We start from the raw sequence: 24628 nt of genomic DNA, 5'->3' as shown, positions 1-24628 counted from the left end.
TTTGGTGCGCAGGATGCAGGCCTAAAATGTTGAGCCAAAATACTTGCTAGATTTTTTAATGTACCTATGTTGTTCTTTATTTTGGTACTGCCGGTATGCTGCTTTTGAGCAGCATATTACTGTTTTCGATATATTTAGCTTTATATTGTGTGATGATGCTGGAAGTCACTTTTTTAAAGTAAGCCTACTGTTTGATTTTTATCTGTTTTATACCTAGAATAGTTGGTGCCTAATAGTTGGAACTTTTTAGTTGGATACATTGTCCTCCTTTTTGTCGTATTTGTGCCAGTCCTATGAGCTTATCACTGGCCACATTATTTTCTTAATTTCTTCTTCTAATTCTAACAGCTGTTCTTCTTTACTTAGTAGGTAGGTATGCGTATGTTGAATGTACTATTGTGTGATAGTTTTGTGGATATTTTTTGTCTCTAAATTTCTGCCCCGCCCCCCTCAGAATCCCCCCATGTAATTCTTTTGTTGTTACTGTATGTTTCTCCTTAATTCTTCCTCTTTATAGACAATTCTGTTCATTGGCGGATGGCGGATTGATACCTCTATGGAAGGTTGTCACTCCATATTTTGCACGGTCGGCTGACACTTCTACAGATTGATTTATCTCTTGCTATTTTGACCACACGTGTCTCCCCCATTCTGCTTATTCTATTCTTTTTTTCTATTTAGGTCCTATATGAGTCCTATCCATTCGTTTATACACTGTACTTTACATTTTCTTCCAAGTCTTCAGTCCTCTTTTGATCTTTCAGCGTATTTCCTGTAATTCTTCAAGTACTCTTATCCTTATATAACAAGTAATTGGACTTCGTAAGTCCTAGGTTTTCACCCAAAGTAATCGAAAGTAGAACTGGAAGACGATATTTGAATTTTACGTGTAACTTTGCGTGGATTGATATACGAATTTACTAATTTTGAGTCATTTCTACTAAACTTTGACATTTGTCACCTCATTTGTAATTCTACCCGGTATAATGGCGGAGGAGTTATATTGGCGGTCGTACGGACCGACAGAAAGATTGCCTAGGTCAAATATCTCACCTTTAGTACCATTCTTGGATTATAAGCTTTCATTTGACACTTCATTTATCATTCTAGCTGGTATAATGATGGAGGAGTTATATTCGCGGTCGGACGGACCGACGGACAGACCGCCTAGGTCAAATATCTCACCTTTAGTACCATCCTTGGATTATCAGCTTGCATTTGACACTGCATTTGTCATTCTACCTGGTATAATGACGGAGAAGTTATATTCGCGGTCGTACGGACCGACGGAAAGACAGCCTAGGTCAAATATCTCACCTTTAGTACTAGTACCATCCTTGGATCATAAGCTTTCATTTGACACCTCGTTTATCATTCAAGCTGGTATAATGATGGAGGAGTTATATTCGCGGTCGGACAGACCGACGGACAGACCGCCAAGGTCAAATATCTCACCTTTAGTACCATCCTTGGATTATCAGCTTTCATTTCACACCTCATTTGTCATTCTACCTGGTATAATGACGGAGGAGTTATATTCCCGGTCGTACGGACCGACGGAAAGACAGCCTGGGTCAAATATCTCACCTTTAGTACCATCCTTGGATTATCAGCTTTCATTTGACACCTCATTTGTCATTCTACCTGGTATAATGACGGAGAAGTTATATTCGCGGTCGTACGGACCGACGGAAAGACAGCCTAGGTCAAATATCTCACCTTTAGTACTAGTACCATCCTTGGATCATAAGCTTTCATTTGACACCTCATTTGTCATTCTACCTGGTATAATGATGTAGGAGTTATATTCGCGGTCGGACAGACCGACGGACAGACCGCCAAGGTCAAATATCTCACCTTTAGTACCATCCTTGGATTATCAGCTTTCAGTTGACACCTCATTTGTCATTCTAGCTGGTATATTGACGGAGGAGTTGTGATTACAGACAGACGGACAGACGGACGTGGATAATACAAAGTTTTCACATTTTTTCAAAATTGGGTGAAAACAAAATTAACATGAAGTAAAACTCCCTAGTGTAGTTGGTATATTTAATAAAAATTCTAAAAAATTTTAAAAATCCAAACGGATTACGTTCATAACGTTTTCGGACCTATCGGTCCATCATCAGTGAACTCTCTGTCCTTGCTAAATAGCCACAATGCCAAACACTGGTTAAGATGTCTGTTCTAACTACATAGTGAAATTTGTAAAATAATTTGGCTTACATTGGATGCCAACGGATAACTATTAGCAACATGATGCTCTACTCCATTGATTAAGAGATTTTTTATACAGCGAGCACGTAAAGGTTGGAATAAATTCATTTTCTCGAGAATGAACGATTTTGGAAAAAAATCCTGAAAGAGGTCAATTTTTATTTTTAAATTGCAACATTTTGGTATATATATCATACTAATGACGTCACCCATCTGGGCGTGATGACGTCATCGATGATTTTTTTAAATAGGAATAGGGGTTATGTGATAGCTTATTTGAAAGGTAATTTAATTCTCTATTCAGTGTTACATAATTATTTATACAGGGTGTCTAAAAAAAATTTTTTTTAATTAAATTAATTGAGATAAAAAGAAGAATGCATGTTATGTATTTAGTCCAAAATACATTTTACTGTTCTCAGAAAACAGAAAAAAATGTGTATTTGAAAAATAATCATTGCTTTTCGCTTAAATTAAATGTTCAATCTGTCAAGAGGAAGGTGGGTGGAGGCTTTAATATTGAATTTAAGCAAAAAACGATATTCATTTGTCAAATAAACATCATTTCCTGTTTTCTGATAGCAGTAAAATGTATTTTAAGTTAAATAAATCACACACATTCTTTTTTTTTTGTCAATAAATTTAATTTAAAACAAATTTTTTTGGACACCCTGTATAAATAATTATGTTAATGTTTATTTGTTTATATTACTGAATAGAGAATTACATTACCTTTCAAATGAGCTATCACACGACCCCTATTCTCATTTAAAAAAATTATCGATGACGTCATCACGTCCAGATGGGTGACGTCACTAGTATAATACATATGTCAAAAAATGGCAATTTAAAAATAAAAATTGACCTGTTTCAGGATTTTTTTTCAAAGGCGTCAATTCTCGAGGAAATGAATTTATTCCAACCTTTACGTGCTCACTGTATATGATTAGGTCTGCATTCAACTATGTTTAGTCTGTCAATTTAGAATTTTTAATAAATATACCAACTACACTAGGGAGTTTTACTTCATGTTAATTTTATTTAACTAGATGGTATACAGCCAACCTTCGGGTATTATCCCGTTTTATTTTTCTTATCTTTATCTCTGCAGTTTCCGGTAGTCTTTGTGTTGTGGCTGTATCGGATCTTGTTTGTGATGCATGTCATGTTATAAATTCTTGACTTCATCTCAGTGTTCATATGTCGTTTTCGCCATATTATAGTGTTAAGGCACATGCTATTTGTATATACTTAATTTCTCACTTCTTTGTCCAGGTTTCTGTCACTGGACAACGTAATTCCAAGATATTTTATTTCCATTACTTGTTCAATACTGGTGCCATCCATTTCTGTTTTATATCAAATTGGTTCTTTACTGATTACTATCGTTTTAGTTTTCTATGATGAAGTTGTGATATTAAATTCTTTTGCTCTTGATCTTGAGCTATCAATATCGCGTCGTCTGTGTAACAAAGTATTTTTACTTCTTTGTTTCCCATTTTATATCCCCTTCCTTTGTTGACGCTTTTTATGATTTTATCAACGAGTCTCCCTGTCTTATTCAGCTACCTATGTCTATAGGTTCTGTAAGTTGTCCATCTATTCTGACTTCCATTTTGTTGTTTTCGTAGATGTTTCTGTAAGATTGTGCAGGGAATAGATAGAGATGGTAAGAAATATTAAAAATTTAAGTAAAACTCGTTTAATTTGTCATGCTGTATGCATCTGTCATTGTCATATTTGTTGGTAAATCATCATCATGATGCCTCAATCTCTTGCATCCACTGTTGGATATAGGTATCCTCCATATTCTCCCATTGTTCTCTATCTTGTGCCTTCTGTATCCAATTTCCCACTGTTTTTCTCAAGTCATCCATCCATCTTTTTGGTGGTTTCCCTCGGTGTCTTTTATGTTCTCTAGGTCTCCACTTGTCTTTTGGTCCACCTATTATCATTTAAACGTGCTACATGTCCATTTGGCTTGTGCAATTTTTTTATGACATATGTCGACACTATCCTCTTTGGTACCATATCTCTTCTTGTTATTCCCGACATTGCTCTTTCTATTTTTCTTTGGGTTATTATCAATCTATTTGCAGAATGTTTAGTCCAAGTTATGGTTTCGGAACCATATGTACCGGCAGTATGCACTGGTTGTAAACTTTTTTCTTCAAGTAAATCGGTAGCGTTCCTTTTAGAATATGCCGCATCTTGCCAAATGCTACCCACCCCAAGCTTATACGACGCTGGATCTCACAAGTTTGATTGTCTTTTCCTATTCTAATTTCATGTTCATGTCCTAAATAGATATAGCTAAAAACTTGATGTACTTCGTGCCCTACTACACCTTACTCTCATAACATTACTTGGAACAAAATTGGTCATGTTTTTTGTTTTTTGAAAGTGTATGTTTAGGCCTACTTGTTCTATTGCCTGTTTTAGTTCTTCCATCATTTTCTGAGCTTCATTTAAACTCTCGGCTATAATGACAATGCCATTTGCAAAGCGCAAGTGGCTCAGATATTCACCATCAATATTTATTTTCCAGAGCTGCAGTAAATAGTTGGCGGGAGATGGTGTCCCCTGTCAATTCCTCGCTCGATTCTTTATTTATCGGTAAAGTTCTTCCTCTTCTTTGTGTAGACATGACTCTCGTCTGTTTTCAATGTGCCTCTAGTAAGTTGTGGTTCCATCGTTTTCGTGGTCTTCCCACCGATCGTCTTCCTATTGGGGAACCGTCTCTCGCCGTCCTTACTACTCTATTTGTTGTCATTCGGCTTATGTGGTCGTTTCATTCTACTTTCTGCTTTTCACCCAGTTATTAATATTGTCCACCTTGCATCTCCGTCGTATATCTGCACTTCTAGCTCTATCCCATAGTGTCTTCCCATGGATTTTTCGAAGTGCTTTCATCTCTGTTCTAACAGAGTGTTTTCACGAAGTGTTTTCATTGCTGTTTCTAACATTATTTTTTTTCTCTCTGTATCAGGTCGTGTTTCTGCTGCGTATGTCATTATTGGTCTGATGACTGTTTTGTAAATTCACTTTTGCCTTTCACTTCTTTTCCGATATTTTTATTTCTCCATATTGTTTCCATATTCCACTTCTGTTTCGAGCTTTCCGTAGCTAGATAGTGTGATGCCTAGAAATTTAAACTACATGACTTGTTCTATTATCTGACCCTCCGGCTCTAATTTACACCTTATTAGATTTGCTATTCTTCTTCTTCAGGTGCCATCTCCGCTACGGAGGTTGGCAATCATCATAGCTATTTTAATTTTTGAGGCAGTAGCTCTAAATAGTTGTTTTGAGCCATATGCGTAACCAGGGGGTAGTTTTGGGGGGTTTTAACCCCCCTTTTGGATGTACTTTGAGATCTGTACGCTTATCACCATTAATATTCCATACCCCCCATAGACCTTTAAGTAGATGTAACCCCCCCCCCTTAAATCTTGGTTACACCTCTGTTTTGAACTGCATCCAAACCCTCATAATTCTTCTATAGGTCTACATTTCAAAGGCATTAAGTCGTCTCATTGTCTCTACATTTAACGTCCATGATTCCACTCCATAGTATAGTATAGTGCACTGTATACGTAACATTTTGTTAGGCGTACTTTAAGAGCTAATGTTAAATCTTTGCTACATACGACCTTTTTCATTTTCATAAATTAGAATGTGCTTTTTCGATTCCGACTTTGATTTCTGCAGTGTAGTCATTATTTTCTGTTATAAGTTTCTAGGTAAGTGTACTTTTTTACTCTTTCGATCTGCTGGCCCCCTACTATCAAGATTTCGTTAGTATTATGGTTGTTTTTACTAATTTTCATAAACTTCGTCTTTTTGATATTGAGAGAGTGTCGGAACTCCCTACTACACCTTACTATTCTACTCATGAGTCTTTGCAGGTCTTGTAAACTATCGGATATTATTACTGTTATGGTGGTTCCCGCCTTCTGAACCACCTCAGATAATTAAGGGGTGGTTACCCCTTACCATACGAGTTGAAGAAGTAACCCTACTCACTGTAAATTCATTTATTTGTACGTTGGAGTAATAACGGTAAAGAGCTGGTGGTATAATATTTCGTAGCCGTGATGTTTTCCCGTTGGGATCTCAAATACCAATGACTAATCTTTTCGCCATGAAAGTAGAACTAAAAGTGGATTCCCCTGTTTACTGTTTTGCTATAAATAAAAGTGAGAGTGTTTTTTATTAAAAGTGCTGAATCGACTAGATTATAAATAACGAATACTAATTGTTATTTCAAACTGACCTTGTATCGAAAACCGATACATTGATGTGGTAATATAGGTCAATCGTATTTATTATAAACAAACGTATTTGTTTTACCAAAGACATTTAATTATTAAAAGAATTTGTCTTAATAAGATGATTACTGAGATGCAGTGTATCCCAATACACTGTATCATCTGCATCTCTGATGTTGTTAACTAAGACTCCATTTACTCTTATGCCGACTGTTTCATCTTCCAGAGTTTCTCGCATTACCTCTTCAGAATAAGCGGTAAATAATAGAAGTGATAGCCTTGTCTGACTCCTCTCTTTATTTCCATTTCTTCAGATGATTCTTTTTCAATTCTTACTATTGCTCGCTGATTGTAATAGAGGTATGTTATTAGTCTTAAATCTATTTCATCTAGGTTTTTAGTTTTCAGAATTTCCGTGGTCGATCATGTTTTACTTTATCAAAAGCTTTATTGTAGTTTATAAAACAGACGTAAAGAGGACGGTTAACATCCAAACATGTCTATGTCAGCACGTTGAAGGAGTGATATTAGTATTGCGTCATTAGTATTACTTCACTTTGAGATATTAGTATTGCGTCGTCTACACAGCAGATTATTTTAAGTTGTTTTTCTACCATTTGGTATCCTATTTTTGTTCTTACTTTTTTTATCATTTCATTCATGATCAGGTTGAACAATTGATGACTCAGGGAGTCTCCCTGTCTCATCCCATAGCCAGCTTCAATTGGGTCAGTTAGTTCTTCATCTTCTTTTACTTTTATTGTGTTGTTCTGGTAGATATTTTCGATCGTTTTAATTATTCCTTTTAATTATTCCCGAGTACAATAAATGGATAACGTCCTTTAATTTGACCCTGTCAAATACCTTCTTACAGTCCACGAAACGTAAGTATGCCGGGTTGTTGTATTCTAAATATTTCTCTTGAACCTGCTTCATTATAAATATAGCGTCGGTGCATGATCTTCCCGACCTAAAACCTTGTTGTTTTTCTGCTACTGTTATAATTTTATTCAGTTTGTTTGTTATCACTTTAGTCGTTAATTTTATTGTTGTGTTTAATAAATTAATTCCTCTGTAATTCGCCAGGTCCTATTTTTCTCCCTTTTCGACCGGTAAAATTGGTGAATAAAATTAATAAAATTAACACTTATTAGATATTTTTATTGGATTTGTGCACAATAATACATATCATAATCTCAAAATATTCTGAAAAACCCAAACGATTCGAGTTGCTCAAAATACAACAAATAATAACATAAAATATTATTAATATGACACATAATTTATCTTAAAAATTATTACAAATATAATTTATTTCATTACAGGTATATAAGCTACCCTTCTTTAACGAAATAATGCCTTTTAAAACTTTGTTATATAGCCACATTTTTGGAGTCGACCAAAAAGTATATTCTTGGCACAATTTATCGAAACTACAGGCTGGTGTGACTGGATAAATGTGAAGCATGGACTCTTAGTGTTATTTAAATAAACACAGAAAATCTTAGACCAAACATTGGTGATGGAAGGATAAATAGAAGGAAAATGAAGAATAAGAGCCATATTTACAGAAAAGTGTTAAAGAAATAATATATAAAAAAGGGAGAATGGTTCAAGGATACTCCTGTTAAGATCAGGCAAAATGTCCTCACTGTAATGTAAGATAAAATATCCTCACTTTCAGAATTCAATTTTCATATAATGTAAAAAAATAAAAGAATAGAATTCTGTAATTGAGGGCATTTAAGTGGGGGGTATAGTAGGCTCGGAAATCGACTAGAAATTTTAAACCGAATATAACAAAATTCAGTTTGGCAACATTGTGTGAATAGGATATCAACAGAACAGTAATAGTCCAGAAAAATTAATATATTTTTCTACCAACAAAAATGAGACATTTTAACCAAATAATGTTTCAAATATGATGTGCAAAATAATTTTGAATTCGGTTCCGCTAATGAACTTGCTTTTTTGTGTACTTAAAATTAGAAAAAACGTTTAATTTCTCTTGCGTAATATTTTTTTATTTTAGTTTTAACTGTAGATAGTGTTTACTGTTCTAAAATAACTAATTTACAATGTTTAATGGGATCTTAAAATCTTTTCTTTAAAATGGCCTCTCGAATTTCTTAAACCAAACATTGATACCGCCACTTTGTTGCGCATTCTGACCGATTTCTGTTTCTACTATACCCTTTGGATTTACTCTTTTAAGAAAAAGAAATTAGAAAGAGAATAACGTTAAGACAGGAACAAATAACAATAAAAAATAATATTTTAATAAGGCGAATTAAGGGGACAAGGGAAAAACTGCTAAGAAGAAAACAATGAAGTCAAAAAAAGTGAAGCATTGATAAAAAAGAAGATACAAAAGGAGAATTAAAAACTTAAAAAAAATATAATAAAAAATTACTTACTACTTGGTGTAATTTAACAAATTGTGCTATGAGAAAATACATTTTATAACACTCAACAAAAAAATTATCACTCAACCATTTTTTTTAATGCATCGTACGGTATTTTTCTTTACAAAAAATGATCTCACTATACATACTAAACTTACAACCAAGATGCAGTAGAAATAAACAAACCAAGACACGTTAAATGCTACTAAGAGCACTCTCGAATCATGATTTATTTATAATGTATAAATTTTGGAAATACTTAATTTGGTAAGCGCTTAACTAAGGAAATAAATACTTTTTACACACTTTGATATACATTTTTTTCACTTCCTTGATTCGTTCAAGTGTGTACAAAATGTATCAGTCTTTCAACCAAAGATAAAATAAAATTTTTTGTTGCTACTGATAGATGCAAATTACGTGTTTCATTAAAAAAATGTTGAGCGTAATTTTTTGTATCGTGTCATCAACTCCAACCTACTACATATCTACTCTAAGTACAACAAAAAGTATAGAGATTACTTTCAATAAATGTCCAAAATCATCAACAAATTGCACATGGCTCAATATTTTTGTTATTGCACGTGGTCCAAATCCGATCGAGAGTATTTATGTTGACTTCCATCAAGTTACTTATTGCTTTTACGATACAATTCGAAAATTTCTTTCAAAAACCTGGACGGACAATATCGAGATTTGCTTTCAACGTCAGATCTAACTATCTAATAATACAATTGTATTTCGAGAAATTTATTACAAAGCGAGTTCTAAGAAGTGTTGGAATCGGTTTTCTGAGATACCTTCTCCTGGACTAATGTGATATTGAAGACTGAACCTTCAAGCGAGAGCGTAGAAGAAAATAATTTTTATTTTTAGGTTACTTCTTGTCAAACTATTTTAGAGGCAGATGAATATTCTCATGTTTTACTTAACAGGTTATGGGCCCAGACACATGTAAAAAGTAACCTGTCGAGTTTGGACGGAAAAAAGTTTAGTTGTTGTTGCGTTTAAATTGTGAGGGGCCCCCGTCTTCATTTTCGTATTTTGTAAAGCAGAGAAACTGTGTTCAGTTGTGAATGAAACGATTGCAAAACCCGAAGACCAACCTAGCAGCTAGTGTAAAAAATAGAATGACAGGTAGTTTTGTTATCGACAGTATGCCAAGATCAAATACAACATTTAATAAACTGTGAACATGCTGCTGAAATGTGGTAAAAACTGATCACAATACATGAAAAAAGACTGAATTTTCTAGAGAGTTACTGTGGCAAAAATTGTATGAATATAAAATGCATGATACTGCAAATGTTGCAGAGTAAATATGTACCAATAATAGAAACAAAAGATTTAATACTTTTCATACTGCCTGGGACTCCATAGTTAATGATCAGCAAACGTTTGAAAATTTATTACCAAGTTTGAATAAAGAATACCCTAGAATGGATAATGATGACTCTGATAATATATCCCGACACTGATAAAAAGAAAACAATTATACAGGACTTACGAAAGGGATCGATTCGATAGCGCATAAAATGATTCTAAAAAGGAAGATAAAAATAAGTCATCAGGAAGTAAGTTCCATCTTACATAAACATAATATATTATGATATTTCTTCCATTTATTATCAACCTCCAGTGTATCAAATCAGAAACGAAGAAATCAGGAGAAGAACAAAGGTGACTGACGTAATCGAAAGGATAGCCAGGTTGGAATGGAGATGGGCAGGACACACAGCCAGAATGACAGATGGGCGATGGACAAAGAGGTTATTAGAATGGAGCCCAAGAGAAGACAAGAGAAGCGTCGGACGACCGCCTACAAGATGGACTGACGACTTAAGAAAGCTAAATAAAAACTGGATGAGAGCGGCGTAGGATAGATGGGGTTGGAAACGAGGGGAGGAGGCCTATGTTCAGCACTGGACTTTTGAGGCTGGATGAAGTGTAAATACAATAAAATAAAATCAACAAAAGTGAGTGGATGTGAATATAGGAGTGATGTGAATGTGGGATACAGAAAACAAGATCTGCATTTAAAAAAATGCAGATTTCAAATAATACGATGTTATGTTTTCCCTATACTGGTGTACGGAGTTGAGTCACGGACTTTCACAGGCGATACCTGCAAGAAAATTGAGGCTTTCGAAATGTGGCTTTATCGTCGAATCCTGAAGATATCTTATACCGACCAAATTACTTTACAGGGTGTTTTGCTTAGAATGCAAAAAGAAAAAGAGCTGTTAATCACAATAAAAAGCCAAAGTCGAATACCTCGGTCATATCATGAGGATCAGATAAAGATATGGATTGCTTAGTTTTAGAATTAGTTTTACAGGGAAAAGTACAGGAAAAACGAAGACCAGGAAGGCAAAGGATTTCTTTTCTGAAAAATCTACGTACGTGGTTCAACACAAAACCACAAATCTTTTCAGAGCAGCAATGTGCAAAGTACAGATTGCCATGATGGTTTTGCCAACATTCGAAATGGATAGACAGTACAAGAACAAGCATGAGTGGCTTAGTAGCAAGCGTACACATGACTGGAGAAAAATATTCTCAGGCTCATTGTTGCATAAACTCTTTACGGAAAACACTCTCTATGACACGTTTCTCTGGAAAAATGGATTGGAAAAGACAAAACTGCGGAAGGGAAATCTGTAATCCTATATAAACCGAAGATAGAGCCATTCTCACTAATTACCATGCGGAATTATGCAGTTAGAGAGAACTGGAGAGAAAATCAGAATTTATTTATAGATAAAAACACTGTAGATTGCCAGTACACTTTTAAAACCAAAAAGAGGTCAGTACTAAACGGAATTTTAGACAAAACCTTAGATTAGGGCCTTGGGCTGTATTCTATAACCTATTTTTTGAAAACGTCACTAGAAACTATGAGTTTGTGCGTTGACATTATTCCCTGCATAAAGAGATAGCAACAGGATCTGAAAGATGATTCCACAGAAGAAGAACCTCCACTAATTTATTATACCACGTATTTGAGGGACTGGTTTCAACCTATTGCTCCCTCCGCTCTAGCGAAGACTTGCCTCAAAAGACAGATGGGACTATGCACTCAAAGATCTAAAAAAAAGTCAAATTGATTTAGATTTAGTCCAGCCATGATCTATGTAAAACCGATCCAAACACTTTCCAGATCTTCAAAATTAAAAAATAAAATTTTTCTTGCAATAAAATGGAAAAATGTACACCCTGCTTTGAGTAAAATATAATTTTCGCGAATTGAGATGAGCCCCCTATATTTTCAACTTGTTTTTCTTACCTAATATACGTAATATAAAGAAAACAGCATAGAAATAAATTTACACATAAATATATATAAAAAAGATAATAATTTGATCATTTTTCCAACTTTCCTGGAAAAACTAAATCGTAGCAACTAAACAGGCACTTTGTTTTCAGTTTTAGCTGGTGGAAGATATGTTTGAAGAGTTAGTTGAGCGAATTAGTTATTCCAGGGAAGTGTATTATTATAATTACATATTAAGTCACTTAATAAATACCTACCTTACCGCTTAGTCCAGGTGCCAACCTGTAACATCGAAGGGCTAGCCAAAAAGGACAAGCTTTTCAAAATATGTTTCGAAACACTTTGAATTTAGGCGCCGTACAAAAAAAATTCACCTACTGGCCCGACTATGGCATAAATATCTCATTAGTTATCCTCAAAGAAGTAGCAGAGTAAGTTCCACGGACCAGACATAGAAATAGTTGCTAAGAAGGCTTGACACATTTAATAGATCCAGACCTGCAGTTACAACTTACGAAGTCTTAAGTTCCAGGATATTTTTAATTGTCTGACAACGTCGCAATAGAGTGCACTCCAGTTCTTAGTATTGTTTAAGATCCAAAATTAATTCCAAAGATAAATAAGCTGGCTGAGCGTACATAAAAATCACTTTACACGCAGTAATTTTATACAAAATATAAAAGCACGGACATGTATATCTAAGGAAAATGTTCACAAATACATTGGCACAATGTTCCCAAGCAGTTATTTAATTGAAAAATGTTCACAAATACATGGAATAGTGTTCAAATGCACATCACAATTATTTACAGGCATCCAATTCAGGGATACTGTTCATAAATATATGAGAAAGGTTCACAAGTACCTGGAACAATATTCACTGTTATTTCATGGAAAATGATGCATGGAAATGGTCACAAATATAAGGGAAATTAAGCACAGGGAATTATTTCAAGGATACTGTTCACAAATACATGACACAATGTTCACGAGCTGTTATTTCATTGAAAAATGTTCACAAATACATGGATCAATGTTCAAAAGCACAACAGAATTATTTACAGGCATCTAACTAATTCAAGAAAACTGTTCATAAATATGTGAATGTCAGAAAGGTTCACAAGTACCTGGAAAAATATTTACTGTTATTTCATCGAAAATGATGCACGGAAATTTTCACAAATACAAGTGAAATTAAACACAGGGAATTATTCCAAGGAAACTGTTCACAAATACATGACACAATGTTCGCGAGCAGTTAAAAAGTCATTTTGACAATACGCAAATTGGAAAATTTAAAGGGTGAATGGTTGGAAGATCCTCTCTAATAGCCAGATTTGGATCCCTTTGACTTTCATCCCTGAATTTTTAGTAACCCTTTTTTATTGTAAAATGTTTTACTCAAAGATATCGGCTTTAAATGAATATTTTGAAGGCTTTTTCTTTTTTGCTAACCATCCGGATTCAAGATGGCGTCTGGACTAATCCGTACGCAAAAAATCAGCATCTCTGCCCTACCAAGAAAACGTAATAAGTACTAAAATAGAAAGGGATGTAATTTTTCTTGGTAGGCAACCTGTCTACTTTTTCGAGTCCCAAAAAATTTGGACTAAAATTCATTTTCTAATCACAAATTAATAATTATAATACTATACACAATGCTATATTTATGTATATAAATACATAAAGATAATACAACAATTTATTAAATTACAAAAATTATTAAATTCCAAAATAATCGTTTATGTAATTTATATTTAATAACATTAAAACAACTGCTTAAAAAGGCCAAAAATCATCGAGGTTGAGGAATCAATATTGGATGCACGATTACTCTTCAAGAAGTAGCAGAGAAAGTCCCACTGACCAGACATTGAAATAATTGCTAAGAAGAGATATCTTACATATTTAATCGATGCAGACATACAGTTACATCATACTGTTCTAACATATCTTAAGTTCCAGGATATTTTTATTTGCCTGACAACATCGCAATGGAGTGCGCTTAAGTTCGCAGCATTGTCTATCGTGTAGGATCAAAAATACATTCCAGAAAGATAAATAAGCTGGCCAAATAACAGTAGTAAATTAGGAGATTTAAAATCACAAGAAAATATCATACCCAGGCAGTTATTTTAAAGAAAGTGTTCACAAATGTTCACAAATACATGAAAAAAATGTTCAAAGAACACAAGACAATTATTATTTCATGAAAATTGTTCATAAATATTTGGAGAATTGTTCATAAGTACCTGTAACATATGCACTACTTGTTGATATATGGAAAATTGTACTTGTGAACATTTTCACTGAAATAACTGTTTGTAAACATTGTTTATAGTATTTGTGAACAGTTTTCTTGAAATAATTGCTTGAGCATAATTTTCTTTGCGATTATTTGCAAATCTTTGCCGTTTCAGTAAAACTATTGACAAATATATGGAGAAATGTTCATAGGCACTTGGAAAATATTCGCAAGCAGTTAGTTCACGGAAAATGGGCATAAAAACATGAAAATATTCACAAATACAAAGGAAATTAAACATAGGCAATTATTTCAGGGACCTTTTCCACTAGCAGGTTAAAAACAATGTTTCCAAGTTTCTGGGAACGTTTTTTACGTATTTGTGAACAGTTTATCAGAAATAACTACTTGTAAACAATTATCCTCTGTTTGTGAACATCTTTCTATGTTAATGTGAACATCTTTCCATAAAATAACGAATTGTGAACATCTTTCATGTATTTATGAACAGATTCCTTGAAATAATTGCTTGGATATAATTTCTCTTGTTTGTATCAGAGAAACTTGCCCTTTTAATACGACTTTTGGCTTTGGAATAAGCTGTGGGTAATGAACCAAGTTCATTGGATTAGAGATGTAGAAAAATCATTCGAAGAAAAAGAGCTATGCGCTATTTTCGTCTTGAGACTGTATATTTACGAGACAGAAGATATCTCCAATCTGATTTATTGATAATTAGAGAAGCTAAAAGTGGTCTAGAGCCTTAAATCTGCAGAAATAAACCTGGCGAAGAATACTGGGGTATTAGATCGTATAAAAAATACTGTCCATGATCTAGGCCTTTGACAACAACAATTGTTTGATTAAAATTACACGAAAAAGAATATAATTCATAAATTATCTCTAAATAAAATTAATTTTAAATTCATTATCGAAAATTGATAACTAAAATCAGTTGCAGTGAACTCTCCGATGTTTCATTTAAAGATTAGAAAATAAACTTAAAAATCTTTGGGAGCTTCTTAAAAGACTCTAAAAGTATTGTTGGCACTCTAGAAAACTCTTGATTTGTACTTCACAGAATAGTCTGAAGCTTATGAATCGCATGAAGCATAGGGATCAGTAGACAATATAAAAAAAGTTATCAAAGATTTATAATATAGCGACAGTGATTTGAAGCACGTATTTCTTGATATTTTGTGAATTCTTTCCTAAAACATTTGAATCCGGCTCTGTGGAAAAAGAAGTCTGTTGAATAAACCTTAACACGTTCACTGCAGGTCAAAAAATAAAATTATCAATGTCCTGACTTTAGTTGACGGAATTCATCAAACCCATGAGAGGTAACAGCAAAACAAACGTATTTTTTGGCGGCTTACATCAGTTAAAAACGCAATGAACGAGTTAAAAATACTAACCTAACTTTCAGTTAGTGCGAGAAAAAGAAAAAAGTGGTTTTCTGAACCTGAAATCACAGTAAAGCTGTCTGGAATAAAAGAGATAGAAGAAATCCACAATTATCACTTGAAACTGGCTAGCAAAGCAGCTAGTAAACAAGATATTAACAGAAGAAATAGAAAAGGTTCTTCTTCACGTAAAACTTTCTTATAAACGTATCATTATCGCTGATGGGAATAATAGTTTGTTATCCTTATTGAAATGATCAAGATAGAGGAACAAACAAACATAGACATACTGTATCAGCTTGATGATATGCTAGAGAATCCAGATTTTAGTATTAAGGAAGTGCATGCTGATCATTTTAGATACCCCCAAATAAGCGTTTGTTAGGTTATAACACTGAGAAAAATTATCATTAAACTGTCAACAGTGCCATCTGTCGTTAATTGTTCGAAGTTTACATACCAAATTTATAATTAGTTAAGATTTTTAGTAATATTTTGGAAGTTATTACCAACAAATCTTCTTTTAAATCACCCACTATGTTCCATGCGTGCCAAAAGCTCGTTCTTAGACTAAAAACATTATGGAGAGATTAGTAAATTACTGATTAAAATGGATAAATGCTAGCCTACCTACAAAGTGTACAAAATATCGGAAAACGAAAACGAATCCAAAGTTTCGCGTGTTTTTGAATTTGAGATTCAATAGAGTATTCTTTTCCTAGAAAGTTTGGACTCGTTTTCGGATAGTTAACTGTGTTAAGTGCTCTTAATTGATCGATAAAAACCTAAATAATTCAGTTCTTTAAAAGTTTTAAAAAATACTCGAGACGAATTGACAGTAAATGGCGCAGTCTGGATAGTATATTGTCTATCAATGAAAATGAGATTACATAAAAGATTCGAATGAATGAGATCTGTAGATCCATTTTTTCGGCAACCAATTCTGCTACAATATATCAACTCTAGAATGTTTTTATCATAAAAACTCAATAAATTATCAACTAATATTCGATAAAACTTTTCACTTTTTGTAATAATACAAACGTTCATTAAGAGCATTTAACACAGAACACTAATAATCTAAAAGACTACAAAATCGAGATACTAATACAGCAGAATAAGATAGAACGGTTCTCTTACCATGTCGTGTTGACACATCATTGATTTTACCATCATCAATTGCCTTTACAACGAACAATAATGAAGAGCAAAAAAGTTATGTGTAATTTTTGTTTCAGATGGATATTTTTTTCTTTAATTCATTTGGAGCATTCTTTAGTATGTCACTTTCACTTTTTTACTCCTGCTTTCTTTTATAATATAAAATATTTTCAAGAGTATATCTCTTAAATATTTATTGTAAAAGAGCCTTTTGAGTGCAGTATTCAACATTTCTTTCAGTATAGTATGGTACAGTGTGGTTTTAGTGTTGTTTTTATTGAATTAAAAAATATTTTTGGTGTAAAAGTATATTTAACGTATATGTAACGATAATAAATGCCGTACATATAATAGCAACAATACAGGGTAACAAATAAAATAAAATCAAGATAAAAGAGCGACAAAGAAAGAACGAGTCATGAAAAATACGTACAAGATCGTAGAACACGCCTTCAAGAATCTACATATATTGAGTCAGAAAAAAGAAGATAGATCAGTTTTTCTTTGGTGTAAAGGTAGATAAAGGATCTAAGAAAAAAACACTGAATTTCCTCGTGAATTGAAACATTTCTAAAAAGTTCCGATATATTTCAATACAGTAAATATTTATCTAACGCTAGAAATAAAATCAATAATATATTATTATATCGTACTTTACGGATGTGAAACCTGGTAACTCCCTAAGAGAACAGTGCAAAAACTCCTAGTTCTGGAAATGGATTTTTGGCGCAGATCAGCAGGTATATCCACACGTAATAAATGAAAGAATAAGACAAATCATGGACAGAGTAACCACCATCATACAAGAAATACAGCAAAAACAGCTTACTTGGTACGGACATATAGAGAGAATGACAAACCATCCACCTCTTCCTCATACCTTGAGCTCTTGTGAGCACGTGATGGCACTCTAAATATTGTTATCTTGCTGTCCCTATTGAGACAAAGCGCTATGGTGTTAACCATAATCCAGAGTTATTGCAAGGCTTTGATGATGATGATGGTTCAGGAGTTTTATTGTCATTAAATCATAAATATGTGACTGATCTTTGTATAGATCAACATATTAAAATTTTGTTCAAGAATATTGAGAAAGCATACCAAAATCGCGTTGCTTTCAGGCAAGAACATACGAGGAACGATAAAACCAACACTAAAACCTAAAATGCCAATAATAATTAATGTCCTTAGTTACATTAAACAAAACGTAAACTGGTAGACAAAATCACAATCAAAAAGCACTTTTTTCAAAAATTTTGTTCATACAACTAATAAATATTAAAAAATTGTTAAAAATATTAGAAAAAACTTATTCAACTGTATTATAATAATAATATGTAACGAATAAGGTTATTTGGGACCTGCCTCATATAACTGTTCCAACTCGAACGTGTTCTCGAAGCGTCGTGGCCTGATGCGAGAGATGAGGAGTGTTCCAAAAATTACGATTCTGCGCGATGGAATAAAGATGGGACTTTTCTACAAATAACGTATTGTGTATATAAGGAGCGATGATATTAGTTTAACTTAGTTAATAAGATAAATTCGAACTGTAAACTTTTAAATTAAATATTCCAAACGGTTACACCACTGTACGTTTTAAAATAAAACTAACGGTTGTAATTTATATACGACTATTTAGTTACAAGTTTACAGTTCGAATTTATCTTATTAACCAACTTAAATTAACATAATCGCTCCTTATATACATATTACGTTATTTTGAGAAAAGCCCAACTTTATTCCATCGCGCGCCATCTCTGACAATATCTGGAACACTCATCACGTTCTAGAACACGTTAGAGTTGGAACCGTTATATGGGGGAGGTACAAAATAACCTTTATCGTCACAATAAGTTAATTTTTAGTATACACAATGAATCGTTGTTAGTGATGTACATGGTTAGACATACCGCTACCCTGGAAGTTGGTCCGGCGCATCCGATTTTTTTCGTTAGTCGAGGTATTGGCGCAGGGGGTTGTGTGGGGTGTGTGTGACGAGAGGGTTAGCACTCCACAAAGCCTAAGGCCGCCGGCCAACCGAGGTGTTAACAAGAAAAGAAAAAGAAAAACAGTTTGTTAGTAATTTGTAATAGCTGATTGACGGCACAATTTTATTAATTAATAGTGTCGATACGTTTGTAGAAAATATTGCACAAGAAAATTTTGATGGAAAAATGTTACATAAATATATTCTCTGTCATATAACTTAACCTAACATAACCTTGCTTTTAGCGTTTACTACAATAATTGCTTGGTTCTCTTAGAAGTAAGAGAATTAAACAAAGTTACTGCCTTTTTACAACCGCACCCGGAAAAGATACTTGAGAAAACCATATTTTTTATTCTCAACACTGTCTAAAACGGTGCTCGAAGTCCCCAATCAGAAGGTGTAACACCATCGTATCAAGGGAATTCATGGTAAAGGGTGAACAGTATAGTCTACGCGATGTCCCAGAGAACTGACCAACTCTAGGAGACTAGGATATTCGCACGGTATGAACAGGTTTTCGTCCCAACTCGTGGGGATGAAATGAAAACGGAGACAAAAAGAGACGTCTGTGAAAAGCCAGTAATGAGTGACTTGTGATTCCATACCTAAAAATGTAGAATGAACATTCAGAACAGTATGACAGCTTTGGCAAAATTTGCTGGTAGTGATAGAAGGCTCGAAGTATTTTTAATACAAGAAAGAGCCTTGTGGATTCTAAAAGATATGTCGGATGTTGGTAAAGAAGTTGTATATAGCAGATATGCCGAAGTCAGTTGGCTGAAATGCCAACACAATTTTTTAATAATAATCTTTTTTGAAAACGATTTCCGGAATGGAAATCGAAACGACAAATTTTTTAGGTAAAAATATAATTGTCATTACAAACAACTGTGGCTAATTTCATATAAATACAATATTTAACAACACAACAATATTTAACAACACAAGAAAACAGTTTCAGAACATTAATAAATTCAAGTCTTGGGATTTTAAGGACCAGTATTCTTCCTTGTTGTGAAGGAGACCCAAGTTCGAATTACACCGGGATAAAAAGTATTAAGCACTACAAGACTACGTAATAAATAACTTTTTCCAATTAAAATTTTCAAATATAACAATGTTTCCAAAAACAGTATCGACAAAATTTGCTAAAACTAATCTCAGTGTCAATTTTTTTGCTTTTTACAAAATTTTATTTATATTTATTAGGTTAATAAATTAAAGTGCATATAATGTAAATAATTAATAAGGATTAATAAGAGAAGGATTGAGAAGGTTTACTAAACTTTTTTTCTTTCCGGTGGTATCACTGTACTCTTATCCGTAGATCCGCCACTTTAATCTTATCTTTTGATTTTTGTGCAGCAATTATTTTCCGAAATCATATTAAACACTAAATGTTACCTGGATAGTCGTTTCACCATTTCGGGCTCACTTGTGTTGTTTCTTTTTGCTCATATATCAAAATTGTTAGATTTTTAATACTCCAATGCGTTCTGGAGAGCTGGAGTATTACCAAATGCTAACTCAAATATACCAAACTCCATAGAAGTTTAAAAATGGGTGAAAATTATTGTTTTCAGATTCAAGCATGTAACTTTTCTTTATATCATCATTACAACATGTTTACTGCGTGTCAAACGTCCTTTCCAACTTATTCTACTGGCCTTTACATATCTTACTAGATTTTCCTTTCCCAAGACTCTACCTCTTTATTTTGTCTGTACCTCTATTTGTTTATCACGCTATCTCTGCAGGAGCCATGTTACTCAAAAGAATTTTACCTTCTTAGACCAGCAATTTATGTACTTCTTTTTTCTTTAGCGTTATCTTTTCTTTACAATCTTTAGACATTGTTTTATGTTTTTTGGTTTATAATGTGTAAGTGCATTGTCATTCGTTTAGGCGTTCTTTGAATTGTTGAAAAAATGGGCCGCCTTCAGTTTTTTTATACACCTTGTCGGCTTTTTAACTAAAAATGAATGTAAACCTCAATCTTCGCCGTAGTTTACCTCTATTACCGCTACATTCTTTAGTGGTATACTTGTACCAGTTATATATAAAAATTTTTATTCTAAATATAGGAAAAACTATATATAATACCGCCTATGATAAAAATCCACGTGAATCATACATTTAGCATGACTCACAAAATTATTAAAACTAAAGATACAAAAGATTCTGAGGTATATTCACAGCTATTTGAGAGATTTCCAGTTATTTTCCTTCCAAGACATCGAATAATTGGATAATTCTTCCAACCACTAAAATAATTTCGTCGAAAACTCAACTTTGCTAAATGTTTTTGAAATTTGTTTATAAAAATATCTACCGTTTATCAAAAATAGAAAAAATATTTCAACAAAAATTATAAAAATGTTTATACCTCAGTAACTTGAAACACAACACTATACAATCATAATAAGCAGTAAAAATCATAAATCTGTAAGATATTTTCCAATAATTACGTGATTTAACAAATACACAACTTTTTTACAAAAACATTTTATTTTTCAATATAGTTTCCTGTAATATAAAAGATAAACTCAACAGATTGACAACGTATTACGAAAACTAGAGAGGCCAATAAAAATGATAAAATATAATGCTATATATAATATAACACAATATAACACATATAATATAATATAACACAATATAACAGCCTAGGACGCGAGGGTCATAAGGGCAATGAAAAAGCAGATGAAATGGCCAAACAAGGCTCATTAATGCCATTCATTGGACCGGAACCTTAGTAACATGCACGGCTACAAGAATGTGGGTAGCTCACAAATCTCTGGAATGGTAGAGGAATTCACCAAGACAAAGACAGGCAAACCAGTTCATTATAGAACATTCACCAAAATTTACAGCGGTTAACATATATGAACGCCCGGTCTGTATGGAGAACCCGTCAAAGAGGCAAAATGGGTCAAATATCTAGGAGTAATACAGATAAGCGGCTACTTAGAATTTCAATATGGAAAGAATATTCAACAAAGCGAAACTTTCCCTTTGGATATGTCAAAGGATATGTGGAAAATCATGGGGTAAGGAACTCGAACACGTATGTAGCACTATCATGGTGGTCTAAATGTCAACAAAAGACCACCAGAGAGAAGCTATATAAGCTTCAACGAAAATGATGCTTAATCATAACACGAGCGATATCGATTACCTCAACCGCTTCTATGGAGGTCATACTTGACCTCCATCAATTACATATATGGATGGAAAAGCAGGCGAAGGTATAAAAGAGGGCGGATATGACGTCAAGAACCAGGGCGAAAAAACACCGGGATCAAATCTGGTTTATCTGGAAAAGCTGTTTATCCTCATCTTTCCAGGAAGGAACGAATGGGAGTCTCTCTATAGTAAGAAATAATAAAAGTACGAAAGAGCCGTCACCGCAGAAATATTCAACGAATCAGGAGTAAAACTAGAGGAAAGAATAACTCTTTCCTCTATTAAATGCTTATAAGGAGAATGAAGGAAATCAGAAGTATAGCATGATGTACGAACAAATATAATATTATGTAAAAAGGTGACGGAAAATCTATGAAAATTATAGTATTAAAGAATCTCTCAAAACATTTGCGATATTACACTACAGACCAACTAGAATTAGTAAATAGATCAAATGCAGAATTGAAGCAGCTGGCACAACGTTTCTAAAAATGAAATCATTCATATGTAACCACCGCTTATATACCTAACATTACGTCACAGAATGAGCAAATGCTATATTTGGTCAGTGTTGTTACATGCACTCTCTGATTGGACTAGAATATGTTGCAACTGTATTTTCGTTTTGCAACGAAATTGGAAATGGTTATTCATTTTTGATTTATATGTTTACTCCGATTGGAGTACGAAGGGAACCATTCTCGTTGGAACTTTACCGCGCTGAACAAATGGGCCGTGAATTATAAATTGTAAAATTCCGTCATCTTCCTTAGTCTCAGCATGTCAGCATCCGTATGGCTTGCAAATTGTAGAAGCCTCGGAGGTGTAACCAGAGAAGGTTCTCATTGTTTTCAGTCTGGTGGGATGTAGAGTAACATTATGTTGTTTTATATGCCATTAGAGTGAAAACTTAGTTTTTTGCTAGCAGTTGCCGCTAGGACATCTATGACATTTCGTTCGTTGCAATCCGGGACTGCACGCCGGGGTTTGTTTTGGTTGGATCGGAGAGAGCAGCATCTGTGCCTCCTGATGAGAGACTAATAAGTTTCGAAACCGGTAGAGGTGCTTGTTGCACTCTCTGATTGGACTAGAATATGTTGCAGCTGTGTATTTTCGTTTTGCAACGAAATTGGAAATGGTTATTCATTTTTGATTGTTCCGAATATCCTTAACAGCAATGCAGACCAACGAAACTGTATTAAATAAAGGTCTGTAAATTGAAAACTATTAAAATAAGAAAAAATTCATACCTACCGCATGTCTTTAGAGGATAGCCTAACGGTTGTACAAAAAAGGACTAAAAGAAGAACCACATGGAAATGACCATACAACAATGCAGGAACTTATGGAGATAAGTCGGATGGATGAAGATGGATTTGAAAGTTGGGAAAATGCGAAAGATGAGTGAAAGGCATTAGAAGACTTAATAGACACAGAAACGAAGACGTATAAGTCAAGAACGGAGGCAATAAGACGTAAGAGATGCCTAATCTCTGGAGTGAAGACAAATTCAGGCTTGTTATGTTTATGTATCTAATATGTGCTATATTATGTATAGCGTTGCCTAAAATAACTTGTAGAGGTAAAACTAACATTCTCATAATTATTAAATATATGTAGAAGGCGTATAAAACAAATCAGCTCACCAAGTTCTTTCCAATAGTCCGTTTTATCGATACGAAACAAAACAGATATTGCAGTATCTTTACATATCCTTCGTTTTCTTATACAGAGCTATACGCACTTCAAAACAATGAAGATAATAGAAAATTTAAGCTTACCTGTCATATAAGTACTCAGATTTACCTGAAAAACTATTAGTGACTAATAAAGCGGAGTTTATTGGAATTAATTTTGAGGTTAGATTTAATCATTTCAATCTGCGCATGCGTATCTGTCAAATTTGTAGTAGAGTACTGCAAACGAACCCTAACCCTTCGTTATTCACATGTTAACATAAATTTTGGTGAGTTTTAAAGGATGTTTGAAGAATGTTTTACGAAAATATGACTTTAAAGGTGAAACATGATTTTGTAAGTCCAAAACACTAAAACAATAATTTTGAAAAAGAAGCTTAAATGGTTCGAAGTTTCTTCTAGTGTTTGCAGCTTCTTCATTAAGTGTGTCTGTAGATTATAGAAATAATTGTTCTTCCAACCTGATCTCTGTCTTTTAATAATGCATCCATGTTAAAGTGTCAATCTGCCGGAGATATAACGATATTTTCCTGTATAATATACTAACGTATTGCTTTAAAACCACTATTCACGTCCTTCGTGAAAAATTGGGGTTCTTTTTCAAATCAGACTGTAAATTTTTAAGAGTTGACATGATCATCAGGTCTGCTTTAGTATAGCAAAGGGTTTCAAAAGATATTCTCTTCATAAACTACAAACTTCTATTACTCAAGATGAATTCAGAACTGTTGAGCCATTTATTTTTGTAAACTGTAAACCCAAGGCTTAAC

General features: G+C 33.6%; 1 protein-coding gene across 2 annotated transcripts in view; it reads right to left on the bottom strand.

The window, feature by feature from the left end:
• Positions 1-7631: 7631 nt before the first annotated feature.
• The window catches only part of LOC126884774 (protein held out wings), a 383705-nt gene continuing 366708 nt past the window's right edge, over positions 7632-24628 (bottom strand). For both annotated transcript variants that reach the window (XM_050650997.1, XM_050650999.1), the window contains exon 8: positions 7632-19005. The gene's annotated coding sequence lies outside the window, so the exon portion shown is untranslated. The remainder of the gene's footprint in view (positions 19006-24628) is intronic.

The sequence above is a fragment of the Diabrotica virgifera genome, chromosome 5 (genome assembly GCF_917563875.1).
Source record: "Diabrotica virgifera virgifera chromosome 5, PGI_DIABVI_V3a".
Lineage (NCBI taxonomy): Eukaryota > Metazoa > Arthropoda > Insecta > Coleoptera > Chrysomelidae > Diabrotica > Diabrotica virgifera.
Note: the sequence above shows the minus strand (reverse complement) of the source record. Positions and strands in the feature narration are given on the sequence as shown.